General features: G+C 31.2%; 1 pseudogene across 1 annotated transcript in view; it reads left to right on the forward strand.

Annotated features, from left to right (window-relative positions):
* The window catches only part of LOC143232354 (uncharacterized), an 88,411-nt pseudogene that overhangs the window by 46,722 nt on the left and 18,629 nt on the right, over positions 1-23,060 (forward strand). Inside the window, exons 2-10 of the transcript XR_013017502.1 lie at positions 123-240; positions 5,444-5,515; positions 6,161-6,286; positions 8,187-8,258; positions 8,822-8,930; positions 10,372-10,523; positions 12,833-13,000; positions 17,694-17,955; positions 20,779-21,039. The product of XR_013017502.1 is annotated as an uncharacterized LOC143232354 (transcript). The remainder of the gene's footprint in view (positions 1-122; positions 241-5,443; positions 5,516-6,160; positions 6,287-8,186; positions 8,259-8,821; positions 8,931-10,371; positions 10,524-12,832; positions 13,001-17,693; positions 17,956-20,778; positions 21,040-23,060) is intronic.

Below are 23,060 nucleotides of genomic sequence, written 5' to 3' on the forward strand. Positions count from 1 at the left end.
GAAAGCTAATGGCGAAAACAATATTTATACTTGTGTCGAATGTCTAACGCTTTCCAACACTAGGCAGCGGATAAAACTTTTGTGTTTGATGTTTTACATGACATTGCACATTACATTTCCAGATGTAGGAGTTAGGCGGTCATGAAGGCGGTTGCTATGGAAACAGCAGATGGCAGTGGTAGTCAAACTAATGAGGATATTGTCAATGTTCGTGTTTTCATTCCGGAACTCCAGCTTGAGGTAGGTTTATCTGTGATCTTTCATCCTTTCCTGTCTTGTCCTTTACTAATAATATACCGAAAGCAGCATTGCAGAATAAAACAGTTTGAAAACAACTAGTAAGTATTTCATGATGTTTTTATTCTGTTTATGATTGTGAAAACCTAATAATATCGCAGAGTGAGGCTACTATTATTTTGAGCTGTCGTGCTATATAAAACTAGTAACGAATTTTGGTCATGACGTGAAAACTTATTTTGAATGACTGAGTAATTATTGTATTCGTGTTAATTTTGTCAACAAAGTACTTAACAAATTTAAATAATGACAGGGCTTGTTGTATATATTGTAAATGTGATAATTTCACATCATACAAAGAGTCGTGAAAAGGAGTATACAGTCAGGTGACCATAATATACTATACGTAGAAACGATGTTGATGTAATCATTTTACACCATACAAAGATACCTGATATGCTGTATACAATGTAGATTTAACTATCTGATACGTAATAGGTTGTATATATCGTAAATGTGATAATTTTACATCATACAAAGAGTCATGAAAGAGAGTATAAAGTTCATTTAATACCATACATATAATTTATATGTATATATGACAAGCTGTATACAGTGTATATATATACTACTTGAAGCCATATATAGGAACATGACTATCTATCAGTACCAGCTTTGTGTATTTTGTTGCACCAGGTAAGATTCTAAAATACTGATAACTGCCAAATCCCAGCAACATCACCATCAACAAGTACATAAAACATTCTATGAACAAAATGTTGCAATTTTTACTAAATGTAGTAGGCCCATTTGTGACATACTTCAATTCAAATTATTTAAGTTTGGAAGAACATTATTTTCCTTGTCTTTTATAAGCTTCAAAGGCATTAAGCACTTCTTCAAGATGCAGTTTTTTCAATTTAGATGTTGTGAATGGAATCATAATGGAGATTCTGATGAAGTTAAAATGGTTAGAAAGAGAGGTTGTTCAGGAAAATTAGAATGCAATAAAAAGAGAACAAGAAAAGTACAAAGCAGAAGTAATAGTAACAATACATTACATTGTTTTTCTTATTATAACCATTTTCATTGAGATCGTTTAATAACTGACAGATTTAAGTATGATTAATCAGACCTCATGAAAGCTTGTTTTCATTAAATGTTAAGCACTTGGTGTTTTAGATGTCATAAATGTCAAAAACTGTTGCTATGGTGCAAATAAAGTTCAAAATAGAATGATTATAAAAACAAAAGTAGTTTGAAAATACTTTTCATAATTGCCAAAATAACATTTTGGGAGTGTGTCTGAGATTTTTAAACCAAGAGATCAAACCCTAAACTTGTGTAAAAATTTTGTAAGAGAAACCTGTATGGCAGATTGTATCTTTTTCAAAGTTTTCTCCTGCATGTTTTTGTAGGTCTGTAAGGTAGTATTAATATTATTATTACTGGAAATTACACTCACATCTTTGATTTACACTTTTTCTCAATCCTGTGACTGTAGAAACACTGTATTTATTATTTTAAATGTTTGTAGTGCATTTCAACTAGAAATAATTGTTGGCAGTAGTTCTTCTGTGAGAGTCATTATAGGTTTATAATTTAAGTGTAGATAATGTGCTATGTTTAGTATTGTGCCAACATTCTTTGAAGTAATTATGTTGCACTTTTTAGAGGGCACTAACCAGTATATACAGTATATAAAGGATTACTAAGTCTCTACAGTATGCTAACAGAGACTAAGAATATTAATGGTTACAATGCTTAGAGGAGATGAAGTATGAAAATCATTCCATCACATCAGAGAAGACAATATCTCTGATTCAGAATCACTTCCACATTCATTATATTTTGACACATTTGATTTTTTATCTATACTTCCTTGCTTCTGTATTGAGCCAAGTGAGTCATTACTTCTCTTGTTTTTATCAGGCATAGTTTCTGCTACTTTATATCAGTGGGATGCTCCAATGAAATATTTTTTTTTTTTTTTTGTTGTTTATGAGAGTTTTCCAAATGTGGAAGACCTAAGATGTTTGTGGCTACTTGAATGGGTGAATTGTAAAGTTCTTATGTTTCTTAACAGTGCTGAGGATTTGCTTCTTATATTTTAGTGACTACATAAATCAGGCTACTTGGATAATAGTGCTTTAGTGGTTTGTTGAAAGCATGTAGAAAAAAGTCTCATTCCTTTTGTATCTGATTCAAGGATGGTGATCTATTTAGTAAAAGTTTTGAAAAGCTGACATTTTCTCATTTCTTTCTCAAAGACATTATTGCACAGAGTAGGTGTGGCTTCTTTTGAAATTGCTAGAGTATGAAGGATAAATTTCATTTGAGCCCTATGGGTAAAGAAAAGCACAAAAAGGCTCTAACATTTTTTTTTCACTGTGTGCATTATAAAAATGATAGTTGAATCCTACTATATAATTAGAGTAGCCCAAAAATTGATGGTAGGTGATGTTGATCATCTGTCTTCTCTCTTGTCTATCAGTTCAATATAAAATGTGACTTGTACAAATATCCAAAAAAACAACCAAACCAAATCATCCATCTTTTTGGACATGAACTATTATTTGCAGATGATATTTCATACAGTAGTCACTGTATTAGGTACATTTGCTGTTTAATGCAAATAGCAAAACAACAAATCATGTGGCTTCAACTCAATATATAAAGCATACAGACTTGGTAAAGAGGATCAGTTGTTGTTCCACCAAACATTAACATGAGGAAGATGATGACCTAAGCAACTTTGACCAATAAATGATTGTTAATGCCAGTTGTAGTAGTTCCAGTATCTCAGAAATTGCTGACCTTGTGGGATTTTTATGCACCAGAGTTTACAGAGAATGATGCAAAAAATAAAAAAACATCCAGTGAGTGTCTGTTCTATGAGTGAAATTGCCTTGTTAATGAGAGAGGTCAGAGGAAAATGGCCAGACTTGATTAAGCTGACAAGGCCACAAATACTCAAATAACCATTCTGTACAACAGTGGTATGCAGAAAGGTATCTTTGAATGTACAATGCGTTGAACCTTGAAGTGGAAGGGCTACACCAGCAGAAGACCATGTTGGGTTCCACTCCTGTCAGCTAAGAACAGGAAGATGAGGCTACAATGGACACAGGATCACCAAAACTGAATGATTGAAGATTGGAAAAATGTTGTATGGTGTGACAAATCTCGATTTTTGTTGTGACATGTAGATGATAGGGTCAGAATTTGGCATAAACAACATGAAACCATGGATCCATCCTGCTTTGTATCAATGATACAGGCTGTTGTGGTGTAATGGTGTGGGTAATGTTTCCTTGGCACATATTAGGCTCCTTAAAACTAATTGAGCATCATTTGAATGCCACAGCATACCTGAGCATTGTTGCTGATCCTGTACAACCCTTTATGGCCACAGTCTACTCGTTTTCCAGTGGCTATTTCCAGTAAGATATTGCACCATATCACAAAGCAATCATCATCTCAAGCTGGTTCCATGAACATGACAGTGACTTCAGTGTACTCCAATGGCCTACACAGTTTCCAGATCTCAATCCAATAGAACACCTTTGAGATGAGGTGTAATGGGAAATTTGCAGCATGAATATGTGGCTAACAAATCTGCAGGAACTTCATGATGCTATTGAGCCAGCATAGACCAAAATCCCTAAGGAATGTTTCCATCACCTTCTTTAATTCATACCATGATGAATTCAGTCTGTTCTGGAGGTAAAAGGGGGTCCTATCTGGTACTAGATAGATGTACCTAATAAAGTGGCTACTGAACGTACATTTGGAAGATGAGAATCTGTAACATGCTTCACTATATCTTGTTATTGCATCTTAAGTATGAAACATATTGGTAGCTTCATTTCACCTATAAGAAAGTTTAAGATATGAGTGATATAACCATAGCATCTTATGCCATGGACAGAGTATTTATCTTAAAGTAATTACCCAGTTTTCTTCATGTTGGTGACAGTGCCTCTTTATGCACCGAGGTGTCTTAAAAATCATTTTTATATTGAGCATGAATATTTTATTCAGCCATCTAATTGCCTTTATGAATGTCTGTGTTTGCCCTAAAACGTAGAGAACAACTTGTGTTGGTTTAATAATTACATATTTCCCATCTGTTTTTTTCTTTAAGTTTATCCAGTCACACGTCTGCACTTCTAGTTAAATCTAATGGTCACCTCTCTTGAATTAAGAATTAATATAATTTTGAAAGTAATAGAGTTGAATATATTTGCTGAAAGACATCTGATCAGTATGGACTTTAATTTTTGTACACTTATTTGCCTGTAGCATATACTACTCTTGCTACCAATTTTCCATGTTTTTAACTTCGACAACATGGAACTAATGAAGCAGATTCCTTTGGTAGTGATGAGACAAGGTGTAACCATGATAAGTTAGTATCTTCAGGATATCTTTTGTTAGATACATAATGATACAATCAGATTGGTTATTTTATCTTCATTATTGCTAACACTTTTTGAATATTGTATATAGATTAGAATGTATTTAATTTTTGGTCTTATAATACTTAAATCTTTGGCTCCATTAAGAAAGTTTTTTCTTGGAGGTTATTCATTCTTGGTATTAAAGGAATAGACTGCATTTTTTGCAAAATGGAACTTTTCAAGTTTTATCCTGGCCTCTTCAGTAGTAGGAAATACTCATGAGTAACTTTTATTAAGATTCCAAATAAAAATTAATGCATTAAATTATTTACTAATTTGATACACTAATTAGACTAACTATGAGTATTCAGAGTATTTTTTACATATTGTGTAAAAAATGTAATTCTGCATGAAAGTTTTTCAGTTGTGTATCACTGGTATGGATAATTTGATATTTTTATTTTTGTTTTGGTACTGAAAGTTGATATTCTTCTTTACAGTCAGTTAAATCACTAACTTTCAGAAACTTCTGTACTGATTACTTACTGAACAAGAACATTGAAATAAGATTTTACCTGATTCTTTATTATATTATATTAAGAACTTATTTGAACACATTTTTCCAGTTCTTAGGTTTGTTAACAATATTTCCACCTGAATTTAGTTTACCTTGTATGCAAACAAGATAACAAATATTTAGGTGTAGCTATAACAACATTTCATAGTAAAATGCAATATAAGTTAGATAATTCATTCACTAATTGACTTAAATAATAAGACCATTTTGCTTTTGTTATTTTCAGAAGTTTTTTCAGTTTAATGTTGAAGAATTGGTTTGGGATGTTAAACAACATATTCTCTCCTCTCTCCCAAAAGTAAGTACTGTATATCATAACAGGCCTATATTCTACTCCTTTTCATCTCCACCATAGCAAGAATCATTATTTTTAAATCTCTTCTGTTCTTCTATTGTATTTTCAGTATTGCTGGAAAATGAAATAATGAATATCAGGAGATATATTTCATATTTGCTTTTGAGGTTTCTGTGTACTGAATACTTAAAATAATTTTTAGTAGTTTGTTATATTAGACAATATGCAAAACTGTCATTACTTATATTATGTTATTAAGTTATTTTGTTTGAATTTGTAAGTGTTGAAAGTTTGTTTGTTATAAGTATCAAAGTTTCAGGTTAGTTCAAGCACTCATCTAACCTTTCAATATTGTAGATATTACTGTGAAATATACAAAGCAAAATAAGATGAATTAATAGTACAAAAATCCATTAATTGAATTACAAAAGTATATTTATAACAAACTTCCATACATATAAATTTTATTCTCTTTTGAGATATATGGCTTATATAGGCTAATGCATGATATAGGAAATGCTTTTGTATATTTCTATGTTTCGTACGTCTTGTTTAAATGTTTGAAAAAATAATTAATTAACTTTTTTTTATAAATAATGTGTGACTTTTCATGTGATATTTCTTTGTAACTTTCTTCTATTTTGTCAGGAACTAAAAGAAAGTTTCAACTATGGGATCTTCATTTTGCCAAGGGATGGCAAAGCTGGCAAGTTCTTGGATGAAGAAAGGCTACTACTTGATTATCCTTTGAGTGAACCTGTAGAATACCTTGAAGTAGGTTTATAAGTAGTAAAATAATTAAAAATTAGTTTAGAATCACTGAAATAAATCTTATTACATTAGTTAAGTGTAATGGGCTAATTTGTCCTGTGGCTTGCAGTTATTTAAATATTTTTTCAAACCATTAAGTGTAAATATTTGTTTGTATTTTTCTGTCAAATGCCTTTAGACTTTAAAGTTTTGACCCATTACCTTTGGAATCTTTCATGCGAGTGTGTTGCTCGAGTGAAAAATTGATGCTGCAAAACCTGCAGGACAATAAAGACAAACAGATCAGTAAATCTTTATTCTGTTTAAATTGGTCATATTCTACATTACATTTTCTGTCAAGGTCTGCAATTCTTATTAAAAATACATTTATTTTAGTTACTTATTTGTAATTTATAGCAAAACTTTTGACTGTAAGAACATTATCTCAATAGTTATTAAGCTATCAGTTAATATGGGCTAATTCTCACTTTAGCTAATTATATTCTTATCTCATAGTTCATGCTTTTGTATTAATAGAAAAATTTTCTAAGCCTTTTTCTTGTTGATTTTATGAGCTTTAAACGAACTTGAAATAATTAAAGAAGTAAAACTAACTCTGTCTCCAATATTTTTGGTCTTAATAGTATATTAGTTGTTAAGTTTTGTAGACTTTATATTAATAGTAGCTTTGTTCTAATTATTCATAGAACCATCAAAGAGATTTAATATAAACTCTTTATTGATGTATTGAATGATGATTCTGTACTGAAACCAGTGGCGGCATCAGGATATTTTCATTGGGGGGTCGAGGTAAGCTGTGGAGGGGCTACTCAAAATGCCATCAATATGAAGTATAGATGGTAAATTATAATAATGTAAATACCAAGGTACATTTCAGAAGGGTGTGCTATTTTGAACTGCATTTTCAATGCAGGTTTCATTGGAAACTCATACTCTGATTAATGATTCATTATTACAAATTAGAAATAATCTGTTTATGAAAATATGTGTATATGTAAAAGAAGAAGCTTATATAAATTCCAGCCAAGGTAATACATAATAATAAAGAAAATCAAGATTAGCTTAGATTGAATATTTAATATAACATTAAGAGTAAAGCTACAAATCAAAAGAAATATAACATAAAGACATAGTTTACATAGGAGAAACGAATTATCCATTGTGAAGTTAATACACTCTGAGGAAAATAAGTTCACTATCAGGCTAACTATCTTTTATCATACAGCACATGAGTTTCAGTGCATTCAGCACATGATTTTCAGTGCATTCAGTACGTTGCTATGGGATGCATGACACATACTTCCGTCTTAATGAAGACGTTGAGTTCTACAGATCTATGTCTCTTTGATGTTAATTGTTAAGCAACAACGATGATTGTGTTTTCCATATTTTATGAATATATGTAGGTAACAATATTGAGGGGGCTGAGGGGGGCTTGGCTCATTTTGGAGGGCTCAAGCCTCCCCCCCTTGCTGCCGCCACTGACTGAAACAGATTTATCAGGTAACTTTTGCTAAAGTAGAGGCCTTAATACAGTCAGGTGTTGTTGTTTGTTATTAAACACAAAGGGTGTTGAAACTTGGTCTCTAGCAGTTCCCCATTTTTTTGAGGTAAAATAGTAATGGTGACAGTGTTATTTTTCATTTTTTGTATTAAATTATAAAAAAGAATGAAAAATATCTGTGAAGTTTATGTAGTGTATAATCTGTTTTTAAAAATAGACAATAAAAAGCATATTAATATGTATAAGCTGCTAATTAACATCACAGCACCATTAATTTGTAAAATTTGAAAATGATAAAATTAACAGTATAAACCTGTTCTTTCTTTTACTTTCAAAATTTGTATAGCTTTTGAATAATGATTCTTGGAAGATAAATTTTTTTTTTATTCTCCTCCATAGTTGCGATATAAGCGTCGTGTTTACAAGACAATGAATGTGGATGAGAAACAGATTAAACAACTTCATACAAGGGTAAGTTTTCTTTATTTTTTTATATTGTATGAATGTAAATAATTTTATAGTGAATGTAAGTTGCATTGTGCAGTTCAGTTTTGTATATCTAATATTATGTATTTATGTATAAACATGCTAAAACAAGTTACAACTACATACAACAAAGTATGAGATACTTTTTACTTTCTCTTGAGTTTAATGATTTAATATGCTTAATCCAAATTTTGGGTTGTTCTTTAATTTTTTGTCTGTGAAATTCCACTAGTTATTTCTACCAGGGCTGGTGACAGCTTAACTGATGCTCTATATAGGCAAAAATTAAGGCTACACCCCTACTAACATTAGATGTCTTGAGTGATAGGTACCTTAGACAGCCACTTATGTTAGTTATCTTTTATGCAGGGACTGATTTTTGTTGGAAAAGTTATTATAAACTTTACTCTTATTAATAAAAGTTGTATTGCAGAATTTATATTTATTTTTAATTTAATACTTTACTAATGTAAACTAAAGTATTAAATTAAAAATGTTGGTTATTTCTTGAGTGAGTGACAAAACTTCTGTCTGTATATATTTTACAGGCTAATCTTCGTCGAATGATTGACTACATCAACTGTGGAAATGTAGAAAAAATAAATAAATTATGTACTAAAGGATTAGATCCTAATTTTCACTGTCCAGAGTCTGGTGGTATGTAGTTTACATTTTCTTAGATATTGTGCTAAAACATCCCAAATTGTAATTGATACTTACATCACTAGCATGAAATGAATTGTTTCTGTATTTCATGTAGTCTCAATAATTAAGCATGAACTTTACACATTAATTTAGAATGGACAGGTCATCTACACAAATTAGCCTGAATGGATGTACAGAGTATTTTACAGTTTTATTCTGAATATTGAATAGAAATAAAAACGAAGTTTAATTCTTTCATTTTGGCAAAATGCTCTTCATAAAAATCTGGTTTATTAATTCATAAAATTTCAAAGGGACAAAAGAGAGCTTATTACGTAATCCAAGATGTCCTTTCCAACTCTCAACTATAACCATCCTTTACTCTTCATGTATTCATTCAATCTTTTCTTGAATGCAGTTACATTTCTACTTCCACCACCCTTGAAAGAAGATCAATTCAAAAGCCAACCACTCTGTTTGAAAAGCAATACTGTCTAAACTACAGACGACTCCAATGCTAGCAAAATTTTAATTTATAACCCCTTGTCCTACTGTTTTCAATGTGAAATACAAAGTTTGATGGATCTGTATTATCAAAACCCTTAATAATCTTAAACACCTCATTCAAATCCCCTCTGCCCTTCTCCTCTGCAAAGAAAACAAGTTTAGAGATTTTATTTTCTCTTCATAAGACAATTCTATCATCTCGGGTATCATTCTAGTGGCTCTTCTCTGAACCTTCTCTAACAGTTCAATGTCCTTCCTGAGGAAGGAAACCCAAAACTATAAACAGTACTCTAAATGAGGCCTTACAAGTGATCTATACAGTGAAACAATAATATTCCTTTTCTTATATTCAGTATTTCTCTATATTCTATCTAAAATCTTATTAGTCTTATTGTTAACTATAATATACCATTTAGATAACTGTAGTGATTTTTTATCATAGCACCATATCTTTTTCTTCAACCACAGTATGTAATGTATTCATATTTAAGTTGTGACAATAGTTTGAATTGTGAAAACCTATATGCATCAGTTTACATTTTGATAGTTAAACATCATCTGCAATGTATAGGCCCAGTGAGTCAAATGATCCAAATTTCTCTATAGATCTACAGCATCTCTGATACAGTTAGCCATCCCAAAGATCTCTAGGAATGATAGTTATTCCCACAGTTTACAGAACCTAAATTAATAATATTTAAAATTTGTTGCAGTTACAGCTTTTGTACAATTTATTTTCAAAGAAATTCATAAATAGTAAACATGTTGCTGTCTTAACTTTTTTAAGGGTCATGGTTATCTTAAGTTTGTGTAAAGATATATTGCTGCTATAATGAACTTTGTTATTTTTTACAAGACAAAATTGTAATGGATAGTTGTTCAGTGTGTGACTTTTAATTTTTCTCTCTTTGTAATCTAATATGATTAAAAATTACTTTTTTTCTAGAAACTTCTTTGACTCTTGCTACTGCTCTTCCTCAACCAGCAAAAGTATTAATGGAACTTGTAAATGGTGGAGCACATTTAGATTTCAGAATGAAAGATGGAAGGACAGCAGTTCATCGAGCAGTTGAGAGAGACAACTTTGAAGCCTTAAAGGTAGGTAGTCCTTAGGTACTGGCTTACCATACTCATACAATGTTTTAATATTTATAGTTCTCAGATTTTATTTATAAAATTAAAATTACAATGAATGTTTTATCATCAAGTGTGAATAAAACCTTTCCTCCATGGAAATAAATTATACATTGAACCACAAAAGTAAACTTTATTCAAATTTTCTATGTCATTGTAGAAGTATTTACTAAATAATATTAATTAAATATATGGTAGAATTTACTTCAGAAAGTCTGTTTCTACCTATTTCTAGAGTTGAATGTTATACTGAGGCCAGTGGCATGGGGTTGGTTTAAAAGTAGATCATGTGGTAAGAACCTATTAATGTAACATTCTCCAATTGCTAACAAAACATACTCATGAGCACACACACACACACATAATGTGTGTGTATATATTAGGATTACTCACACTATATAAAATATGCTTAGCAAATCTTTTTTTACAATTTCTTTTAAGACAACATTATAAAATTTCTCCTGACTCTTTAATTTTGTGATGTAGCCTTTTTCAGTTCAGACAGTAGCCAATCCTAATAGATGTGATTGCAGTGTTGCCTTATGTAAGTCTCAGAATGAAGTGAAGCATGGAGTTCAATGCTGTTGATCTTGAACTTTTTGCACATAACTAGCTGTCATGATATTTTATTACTTACAAGTGGCTACTAAATCTCTACAGAAAACATAATACTGTTAGAAATACCAGATTAGGCATTTAAAGCTTACATAGCATGAGATAAGAATACAACCAAAGCCACAACATAAAGAAAGTACACATGGTAAAAATAAAAGATTAAGTATAAGAAAAAAACATTTTATTTTGTGGTGCTATATCACCACATTTTTAGTGTTCTGATTGGTCATTGCATGACATTGACTCTGGCTTTCTTCGTGTTGAAGGCTTTAGTAAAGAAGCCAGAACATCATATTACTTTAGAGTCAAGCATGAGCAGTCCATAAAACGAAACTATACTGAGGCTACTGTTTTGCATTATTAATTAGTTTTGTGAGTGAATATCTTATAATTGTTTAGGTTTGTTCATAATGAGAATTAGAACAGTTATTTTAAAGTATGTGTTATGACAAGTTTAGTCATGTAACTTGTTAATAGTTGTACATTGATTTAGAGATTATAGAATGTTGCATGAAATTTTATCGATTTTGAGGATATAGCAAGCAGATGATTAACTAACAAATATAAAAGTAGTGTGAGATGAGTGGAAAACAGCAGACAGACAAAGACAAAGCAGATGAGAAATATAGTAAAGTTACAAGAAGGAGTTCGCCAAAAGTGAAGTAAAACAAAGTTAATTGTTGTAGGAATGGAAAGTCTAATATTTAATATAGGTGTAATGGTGGATATACATTAAAGTGAGACTGAGAGTGTTGAAAGAGGTAAGAAGAATAGCTTATTTCATCAAAGAGGGTTCTAAAGTAATTAAACCTACCTATGTAGACTTTGACAAAATGTAGACAATTATTTGTAAGTAGGCCTATATGTGAAAAGCAGACTTTTGTTGGAAGTAAGCCTAAATACAAAAAAGAGCAGATGATTTTAGAAGTATAGGATACCACCTTAGTAATTTAATGAAACATAAGTGAACTATGCTGAGGTAGTTTGGTAGAATATAGTTCAGCTTGTCAACTGAAATTTTAAAGCAATTGAATAGGCTTAAGCAGACTTTTGACAACAAGATGAGAACTATGTAGTGTTTATGATATGCCTATGATCATCTATAGTGTAAAGAATTTGTTGTACATATGTTTTACTAGTTCCAAATATGTATATTATTTTGAAAACGAAGTGCATTTATTGCCAACAAGTGGCAGACACCTACTGTAGAAGAATCTTTTGCCTACCAACAACACAATATATATATATATTTATACTTACTGTATGAATGTAAGTAAAAGCCTTGATTTGACAGCTACTCTGACTAAAATACCATTAAAATAGTAAGTAAATCTATTTACACCACTTTAAATTTGGTTGTTCATTATTTATAAAAAGACTCTTTGCAAGAAGAATTATAATTTTATTTAACAAATTTAAAAACTAAAACAGAGTGATGTATAAAAACTAATATTGTTCTAATAAGATACCCTTGTGTTTATTTTTTGAAATACAAAATTTATAAATAAAATATGGAACTCCATCTTAGTGTTAAAAATAACATAGAAAATGTTTATTCAAATCAAAATACTAATATTTATTTATAATTTCACGTGGCTTTTGAATAATATGGAAAGATCCTAATGGTAAACTAGTAGCTCTCTATTTTTGACTTGTAGAGTCTGCTAGATCTGGGAAGCTCTCCAAACTACAAAGATAACCGAGGACTGACTGCTCTTTACTACAGTGTGTTCTATGGTTGTGACCCAAAGTTGACAGAACTTTTGTTACATGATCATGCAATCTTTGGGATAGTTGATCACCAAGGTTGGCAAGAAGTTCACCAGGTTTGTTTTATCAATGTGTATGCTTATACTATTATGTATTCTAAGAAATAATATCCTAGTTGATTTTTCAGAAATGGTTAAGATTTAAAAATATCTTCTCCTTTTGTGTTAACATTTTAATTACAATGTAGGTAGTAGCAATGTGTGTTGTTTCTTAAATATTTAATCACAATATGTAAATAAATTAGTTTTGCAACGTGTAGTTCGTAATGATTTGACTTAAGATATTCTTCAGATAAATCTGAGAAATATGTGTATTCTCAGATATTTAAAGTAACTAAATTTCCTCAAGAGATGGCTCATTAAAATGGAGGTTTTTCAAATAGCTGGAATTGATCATGATATTGAATATAATTAATAGTCCAAAAAGTAGTTTCAGAAACTTAGCAGAATATTAAATAAAATATTTTAGGGATTATAGTAAGAATACAACATTTGATGTAAATTTTGTGTTTAAGTATGTTACATTCAAATGTAATTTTGAGCAACAAATTTGAGTTCTTGGCTTCTGCAAATGAGAAACTATTGGAGAGAAGGAAAACAAAATGATCAGAGAAGGACGTGGATAATTGGGAAGTTATAAGTGATTTCTTGACAAGGCATATGGATAGAATAGTTTGTGGAGTAAATAATGGAAAAAGAATCACCACGGGCACAGGTAGAGGATATAACTGATAAAGCAGGAGATAAGATAAAGGGTGGCTAGCAGAGATGCAGTTTTTGTGGTGCATATAGGGGCTAGTTATGAATGGAGAGGTTGGTCAGATTCAAGGTGTTAATAAAAGCACTTAAGGATAAAGGTTATAACTTAATTTTATCATGAATACTGTCCAGAATTAACTGTGGGGATGAAGTTATAAGTAGGTCACTAGAGCTAAATGCTAGGATGAGGTTAGTATGTAAAGGTGAACAGATAGGCTAGTTGGATTCATGGGATCAGTTCTGTGAAAGAAGGGAGCTTTTCAGAATGGATGGTTTATAAATAGGGTAGGAGCTTGAAAGTTTGCTAAGACTATTAACTCATATGTAAAGGAAGTTTAAAACTAGGACTAGACAGTGGTGAGGGCCAGGAAAAACTAAATGCAAGAAAGAATAAGAGGCAGAAAAAAGTTTTAGCATAGGAAATGAGTACAGAAGTAGTAATAAGGATAGGCTTAATTGTTGCTACTGTGATGCTGAAGTATAAGAAATAAAACATGACTTTAGAGAATTAGTAGGAATGGAGGATTTTGATGTAATGGGAATATCTGAAACATCCTTAAACATAGATGCTTTAGAAGATGGAAGCTTCTTTAAAATGCAGGGTTATGGGCTATTTAATAAGGACAGAGTATTAAAGAGGGGGAAGGAGTGGCTTTATATGTAAAATGTGAGTTATATCCTGTTGAAGTTGAGGATGTCAAAGATAATAGCAAGGAGGTTGAATATTTTTTGGTTTTTATTAGTGGTTATAAGGGGAAAAGACTTTCAGTGGGAATCTGTTACAGACCACCAAATGATATTGATGAAGTGGGAAGTTATACAATCAAATTCAAATTTTAGTTGTTAATGAAGTCGTAATTATGGGTGATTTTAATTTCAGGCATAAAATTAGGAAATGCTAGAGTCAAATCACGAGGGAGAAAGGATTTTGGAAACTGTTCAGGATGGCTTTCCTCAGCAATTAATCAAGGATCTTACCAAAAACAATGCTATTTTAGATTTATTGTTAATTTCAAATATAGAAATGTTTGAGAGGGTAGAAATTGGGAAACATCTGGGTGTACGTGATCATCGCTCTATGGGGGTCAGTGTTTTGCTGCGTATTAGATCAAGAATAATGATATTTTGGTTAGAAATTTTGAAAAAGAAATCTGAAGAGATGTAGCAATAATTATCTCTTGTGAATTGGGCCACTGAATTATTTAAGGACACTGATCAGATGTGGAAAATTTTTAAGTATTCAAGGTGGACATGTATTACTTATAGAAAGAAAATGGTAACTGTAAGTAAACAAACAGGTTGATTCACAAAGAGTTTTAGAGAGAATATTATAGAAAAGCATCATAAATATAAAAAATTTAATTTTACTGGTATAATAGGAGACTTAGAACACTATAAAATACCAAGAAAGTTGGTGAATTAGAAAATTAGGACATTGTAAAGGATGTATGAGAAAAGGTTGGTTGAATTGAAAAAACAGTAAGGATTTCTTTAAATACATTAAGGGTAAACAGAATGTTAGGATTGTGGTAGGATCCTTGAGGAACAATAAAGGAAAGCTCATATCTGGTGATTGTGAAATGGCTGGATTATTAAATTTTGCTTTTTTTTTGGTTTCACTAATAAGGATTTAAGCAGCATTATACATCTTGAACAACTGATAAATATAAATGAGATCAAACAAAATGATTGTATTAATTCTATGCTGGTTAAGAAAATCTTGTGAAGTTTTAAGAAAATTAAGGTTCCTGGACCAGATAATATTTCCTCAATGGTTTTGAAGGAGGTTAAAGATTGGATATGAGAGTTACTTACTACTTTTTTTGTCAGTCCTTAAATAGGAGGATTAGAAGTTAGCTGAAGTGACTCCTTTTTTTAAAAGTGTTGATAACAATTGTTACATTAATTATAGACCCATTAGTCTTGCATCATTTGTGGGAAAAGCTTTGGAAAGTCTGTTAAAAGATGCTTTACAAAGTCATTTAACAAAGTTTAGAAATTGATTGGACAGTCAACTTTGTTTTACTAAGGAAAGATCATACCTTACAAACATTTTGATGTCCTTTGAAATCATTACTCCTTATGAAGATGAGGTTAAGGGTGTAAATTTGGTGTATGTGAATTTTCATAAAGCATTGGGCAAGGTGCCACGTAAAAGGCTTGTAAAAAAAATTGTACCTATAGGTGTGTTGGATAAGTTAGCAAATTAGACAGAAAAACGGCTGGATGGAAGAAAGCAGAAGATTGCTACAAATGGACTTTGTTAAACTGGATTAATATCACAAGTGGGGTATCCCATGGCTCAGTCTTAGGACCTTTGCTCTTTGTGATCTACATCAGTGATATAGGTGAAGGAATAATGAGTAAATTACTTAAACTTGCAGATAATATTAAGGTCTTGGGTGTTGCTGGCTGTGAAAATGCTGCTTATTTACAAAAGGATTTAGATCATATAGTTAGTTTGGCACATAAATGGCAGATAGGGTTTAATTATAATAAATGTAAGATAATACATGTGTGTTATCATAATTTGAATTAGAAATACAATTTGGATTTGGGAGTAACCTTAACAAAGCTATGAAAGAAAGAGATCTTCATGTAATATTTGATCAGTCTCTAAAGCCATTCAAGCAGTGTGCTGTTTCTAGTGGTAGGGTACATAGGAATTTAGGTTGTATCTACAGAAATGTAGAATACAAGTTTAAAGAGGTCATAATTTTGTTGTACAGGTTAATGGTTAGGCCACATTTGTATATTTTGTTCAGCTTGGGCTCCTTACTTCAGGAAAGATATCAAATTGTTAGAAAGGTTTGAGAGGTTACTAGCATAGTGCCTGGGGTGGAGGGGTTGTCATATGAGGATAGGCTGAAATCTCTAAAACTGTTTTGTAAAAATAATATTTTTCTTTCATATTTAATAGTGAGAATAGTAGGGCTAGGTAACACAAGCATAAATTTTGGCAGGGAAGAATGGGTTGCCTTCAATTGTTTTAGAAGCAGTAAATTCAAATGAGTTTAAATTAAGGCTTTAAGTATATGAATGATAATGGCTGGCTTTAAGTGCTGTTTTTTTTAAGTTAATTTAGTTTAGAGTGTGTAACAACTGAGATGGATGAATAGGTCCCATATTGTCCCAAAATGTTAACTTTTTATACGTTTTATTGTAGAGATTATGTAGTGACACAACTAAGTAATTACTAGAACTTTGTTACATACTGAACTTTCACTGCATAATCTTTCATTAGAGATTGAAAGTTTAAATTAAAATAAAGAAACAAAAAGAGCTGAAATGTACTAACGAGTTTGCTGTTGCTAATGCTAGTTCTTTCACTAGTAATTGGAAGGATAAAAATAACCAGGGTATCTCCAACATTATTTGAAAGTTAGAATTGCAGTTAATCTTTTGCAGAACTGTACCTTTTGTAATTCCTGCACTTGATAGAGTTTTGGTTTATATACTTTGTTTCTTGTTAATTCATCTGAATTATCTTCACTTTTTTGTGGTATTTACATTTATTGTTCCCTCTTACAGCTGCTGCAGTTCTGTTAAACAAGTGGTAATTTTATATTGTTTTATTAATAATATTTGTGACTTAATATGCACGAAAATGATTTTGTTGAAAGACCAACTTTCTAGGTGATTCTGAATTTTATACCAATTTATCCTGCTTACATTTGTATTAGCATGGGTGAAAGTTTATTTGGTGATTATATTAGGAACTATGTTGTAGAGTGGCATTATTCTGTGTTAATTAGTACTAAAAGATAAATACCCTGACAAATGGAGATTGGGTGACTACCTTATGATGTATATGGGTAAGTGGAGTATAGTTCTGCATTTGTTGTTACTAAAAGATAAATTTTGAGTAGTATAACTCAAAATTAATTGATCCAAGTTGAACAATTTTGGCTTGATTAGTTTTATTTCTTATATTGAAGTGAGATCTGTTATACAAATAGTTATTATTGAAATTGTTGTATTTTTTATTTAGGCTTGCAAGCACGGCTTAGTTCAACATTTAGAAAATCTTTTGTTTTATGGAGCGGACATAAACTCTCGCAATGCTAGTGGTAACACTCCTCTTCATGTATGTGCAGTAAATGATCAAGAAAGCTGTGCTCGACTACTTCTCTTTCGGGGTGCTGATAAAAATGCTTTGAATTATGCTAATCAAAACCCTTACCAGGTGGCAGTAATAGCTGGAAATCATCACATGGCTGAATTAATTCAAAAACATAGGCCTGAAGATGTGGGTATGTGTAACACAGATTCAGAAAATAAAAATATAATACAATTCTTTTTATAGTAATAAATATTCAATAAACATATTCTAGTATATTGAAAAAAACAACTAATAATTTGCATTACCAAGTTGATAGTATGTGTGAGAAAATTAAAATTTTGTTTTTAACTGAAGTGTTTTTGCTTTTGCACAGAAGTACGTGTTCAAACAATTATCTTATTTTGGGAATTAGCTTTTACTTCAAAATTCAAAACTAAATTAGTTGTGTAAAACTTAAATGTATGTGTGTTTATGTATGAATATATATATACACATGGATTGAATAACTCTTGCACTATAAGTGCAATGTGCACCTTTTAAACAGCATCATTAATGTGATAAAAACTTCTATATCATAATGTGAGCATTAGATTGTTCATATTCTGGCAGCAGTTATCTTGCCTTTCAATGTACTGTTTAGGCCAAGTCTACTATCAGAATTTTGACTCTCCCTATAATATGATAATTTGCACCACTTACAGAGCAAATTTAAATGTACTTGTTTTCTGACACAAACTTAAGAAAAAATTATTAAAATGTTGATTTATTTGGATAGATTGTCTTTCATTATTGTCCCTTAGTTTACAGTTTTTTGTTATTGCAGTAAGTAATGATTTTTGTATAGTCACTATTGTGGAACGTAGTGTCTTAAAGTTTTCTTTGGCAGTCATTGCTAACATTATTATTGGATCTGAACATATGTTTATTGCTGTCGTGTTCTTATTTTGTTTCAAAATAAAGCCGAATGTGCAGCTGTTGTAATCATACAAGATGATTTTTCCTACTACTGTTGCTCTTTGCACTTGAAGTTTTATCATTTTCATTCTATGCTGATAGCTGACATTACTTTTGAGAGCATTATTTTTTTGACAAAGATGGACTTTCCAGGTTTTTTCTTTTGAATTCATAGACCCTTTCTAGAAGACATGGTATTGAAAACTGAAACATATCAGGGATGGGTTAGCCATAAATTCACTTATACTAAACCTGGGAATTTCATGCTCATTGTGCAAGATTGTCTTATAATTGAAGGAGCTAAGGTGCATAGTAAACTAGCTAGCATCATTTCATGTTTCTTGCCAGACCATGTGTGTGTGTGTGTGTGTGTGTGTGTGTGTATATATATATATATATATATATTGTAGTTTTTATTAATTTATCATAAATTAATCCTTCTCTTTGTTATTAATTTTAATTTGTAAAACATTTAAAATAGTTTTTAATCTAAAAACATAACATGAATTTTAAATTTTGATAACTAGTCTTCATTTTTTTTTATGTATATTTTAATGTATTTCAACCTACACTATTTGTATGTCAATCTTTTTGGATTGTTATCTTTAACAATGAATCTCTTAATCAGCCAAACCAACTTATAGCATTTTACATTTAGGGGGCACAATCCTGTTATTTCTTAAAATCTCTTACATGCTTTACAGAATATGCACTGTTGTATGAGAAATTCAACTATGCTTATCTACCCCAATACTTTACAGAACTGGAGAAAATGAAATGGCTTTCTATTTTGGTAGATGCAGAAATGATTTATTAAACTTAAACTTTGCCTGAAGTTATGGTGCTGTTCAAATACAATATCTATAAAGATTCTCACAAAGTCAATAGTCATTGGTAACTGTAAGAACAAACAGCAGCTTTTCTCAGAGAACAGTTATCAAGGGTTGCTTGCAGTTGTAAGTAAATGAAATATTTGACGTACTTCCAGCACAGTCTGCTGTGCAGACATGCTATGCATGTGATCCTGATGGGGGAGGAAGCAAGAAATAAAATATGCCAGAAAATAATTTCTATTAGTTATAATAAACCTCCTAAATGGTCAAAGTGCAAACTTTGAGCTGCAGTGCAGAACAGTGAATGATGATAAAGAAAAATGCCCTGGATTATCGAAGGAGAAAAAAAAAAACAGACTGCAGTAAAATGCATAATGCAGAAAGATTTTTTTAATGAACTGATTTAATTGTAAACTAAATTTGAGCCAAAGAATTAAATCTGGAATTGGATAGTTTCAATGATGATCATTGCTAGCCAGACAGCCATGACCATAATAATAAGAGTAAATAAATTTGGGGAGATATAAAACCATTATGACTACTATATGCTTAGAAAAGGCCTCATTTAAAGACTTTTTAAATCAACCCTGGTAGATCACTTTATTTGATTCCAACTTTTATGGATTTCCAGATCTTACATGAATCCTACTTTATTACAGTTGGTCAGGTTGCTGCAGGGATTCATTGTTAATGTATGCTGATTGATAAGATTTACTGAATGCTTTATCAGCCTGTTTCTTTTTGCACATTTTAAATTTTTAATTTGTAGTTGATGTAGAGCCTTCCTGTATGGTTTAACTGTTGCCTAGATATTGAAAATTTTAGTCTCATATCATGTTTCTACTCACATAATTAACCATATGGTTATAAATATTGCTTATGGGGGTAGAATAGAAACATAGAAGCTTTCAGTTTTGCCCTGATCTATATAAACACTTTGTTGAATTTTTATTTATTTATGTAATAATTATTCAATGCAATATTATTTTCATTTTATTTTGTGTTATGTTTAATAAAATTAATTTCAATAAAAACCTAAATATATTTGGACACGACCAAGAAAGTCTGAGATTTCAAATTGGCTAAGCCTTTAGAGGAAAACCAATTATTTGATTTCCTTAGCAATTTAGCAATTTTAGCTATGCATGGGAAAAAAGTCTAGTGGTCATAAATTTTGGATTTGCATGCCCTAAACTATGTGTTGTCCTGTGGGTTCTCCATCACAGTTCCCTACAGAGAGGCTCCACAATATAATCTTCGGAGGCGGGCTAGTGCTGCTGTCGCAGCAATGAGTCGCAACAACAGTGACCCACGCCTTGAGCTAGGTCTTGGTTGCAAACCACCCTCTCCTTGTCCCTCTTACCGCTCATTGCCTCCCTTCTCCTCTGTTTCTACAATCTCAGAGGCATCGACTGGGTCGTCATCTACCTGTACACAACCTAGTGGAGAAGATAGTGAAGACACAGCTTCTGCCAGTGTAGTAACGGGTATGTCTTTGTGTTTAATTAAAGAGTGTCAAAAGAACTCAAAATAAGTTTATGTTATGCATATTAAAAAAAAGCATAATATACTGTCAGTATGCAATACTATTATAGTACTCATCAGATACATCATATAATTAAAGATTTAACTGAATATAACATGTTTTTTTCATTTTTAATTTGAGTTATATAAGGATATGCAGATAGCTGTAGACTTTCACATTTCATGTGCAGTTGGCATTAAACATTGAGAACGCAAGGACATACATTTCAATTATTTCAAGAATTATGGTAAGTTATTTTGCTGAAATTTAATTTTGTGAAAAAAATGCTCTAATTGAAAGAACAGTTAAGCATAAAAATAAACCCTGATGTCATATGTATGTTCACAAGATTAGAGCTGTTTTTATATTTACATTTTATGTGTTGCTTTTTGTTATGGCTTTAAGTTATGCTTAAAGATGTGGCCATTTGTCACTTAATGTGTTGCAGACTATTTGAATTGTTCAACTTACTGAAAGTAAATCACATTTGGAATGCCAGTGAGGTAAAACCTGGGAACCGATACAGAAGCAAAAAGTCAATATGAATAGCTAGCTCATTTTTATGTTTTTAATATTTCTTATCATCAAACTTTGGGATCAGAATTCAAAATGCTTCATAATGAGATGTTCATAATGTCTGGGAGTGATTTTGTTTTAGATATTCACACAGAATTACAGGAAGGATGTTTTCATTAGTAGTACCTATTTATGAAACTGACAAATTAGAACAGTATTTCTCAAACAGTGGTTCATTAGCAGGTTACCCAGGGAATCACAAACTGTCTGCACCAAGTAGTCATTTCTTTTTTGAGTCCACAAGGTGTCTGAGAAGTGCACATACCACCTTTGCTGGGAACTATGATGAACTACACCAAGAAACATTAAATTTTTTTCATCCTTGTACAGCTAATGGGAAGTCATGGGGGTTCATGATAACCAAAGCCCAGATGCAGGGGTCTTCTGTCAAATTCGACTGATAAGCACTGAACTAGAGGAAAGACAGTTCATCAAAAGCACTCACTGTCAACTCTTGGGCTACTTTATTTGAAGAGTAGAATTTCATTGCTGCTCATATAACAAACTCATAGCTCCAAGGAACAGGGCATATTTTGTTGCAGTAGGACATGAACTATGGACCTTCAGGTTTACAGCACGGAACACTAACTACTAGGGAATATCTGGCCCCTGAGAGTAATGGTACTCTACAATTCAGCATAAGTTCTATGTTTATTAACAAAGAGAAGTTTTTTGTGATAATTCTTTTAATGTTTTATGTACACCAGTGTTGACTGATGGCTGCAGTTTCATATGTAATCAGCTCTCATTTGTCTAGCTGTGTCATACATAGAAATACCACACAAAAAAAACTGTTTTTCCAAAAGGTTAATATTTTTTTCAATATTTTTTCTATTTTTTTGAATAAAATAAAAATAAAAATTAATCATATATATAATAAAGTGACATGAAAACTAAAGAGTTGGGCTATTTTTGAAAGAGTGTGACAATAGGAGAATAAAGAAAGAATGAATTAGACATTTACTCTCTATACACATAAAGTGAATACCATAGTTTGTAAAATAAGGTCATTATCTGTTAGAAAAATGTTTTATCAAGGAATGAGATTAATGAGATAACTTATTAAACTAAAAATAATAAGTTTTATAGTATGGTGTGCCTTAATTTTAAGAATATCAGTATTCCAACCTGTTCATTCCAGCCATTAACATTAGTTACCACTACAGGATTTTCAAGTTACGTTATTTTACTATTATTATTATTTTTCCATACATGTTATTCAAATGTATTGGAAGTTACAGCATTTGTTATGGTAGTGTAACAATCTGAAGTAGATGAAAAGCAACATGCATTAACCAGATTTTGAATCTGAGGCATCTATCTTATGCCATAGTTTTCCTTACTAATTTTAGACAATATTTTTGTACACCTATTCCCAACTAAGTCATCTGATCCACCAAAATGAAA

Source organism: Tachypleus tridentatus, chromosome 11 (assembly GCF_004210375.1).
Source record: "Tachypleus tridentatus isolate NWPU-2018 chromosome 11, ASM421037v1, whole genome shotgun sequence".
Lineage (NCBI taxonomy): Eukaryota > Metazoa > Arthropoda > Merostomata > Xiphosura > Limulidae > Tachypleus > Tachypleus tridentatus.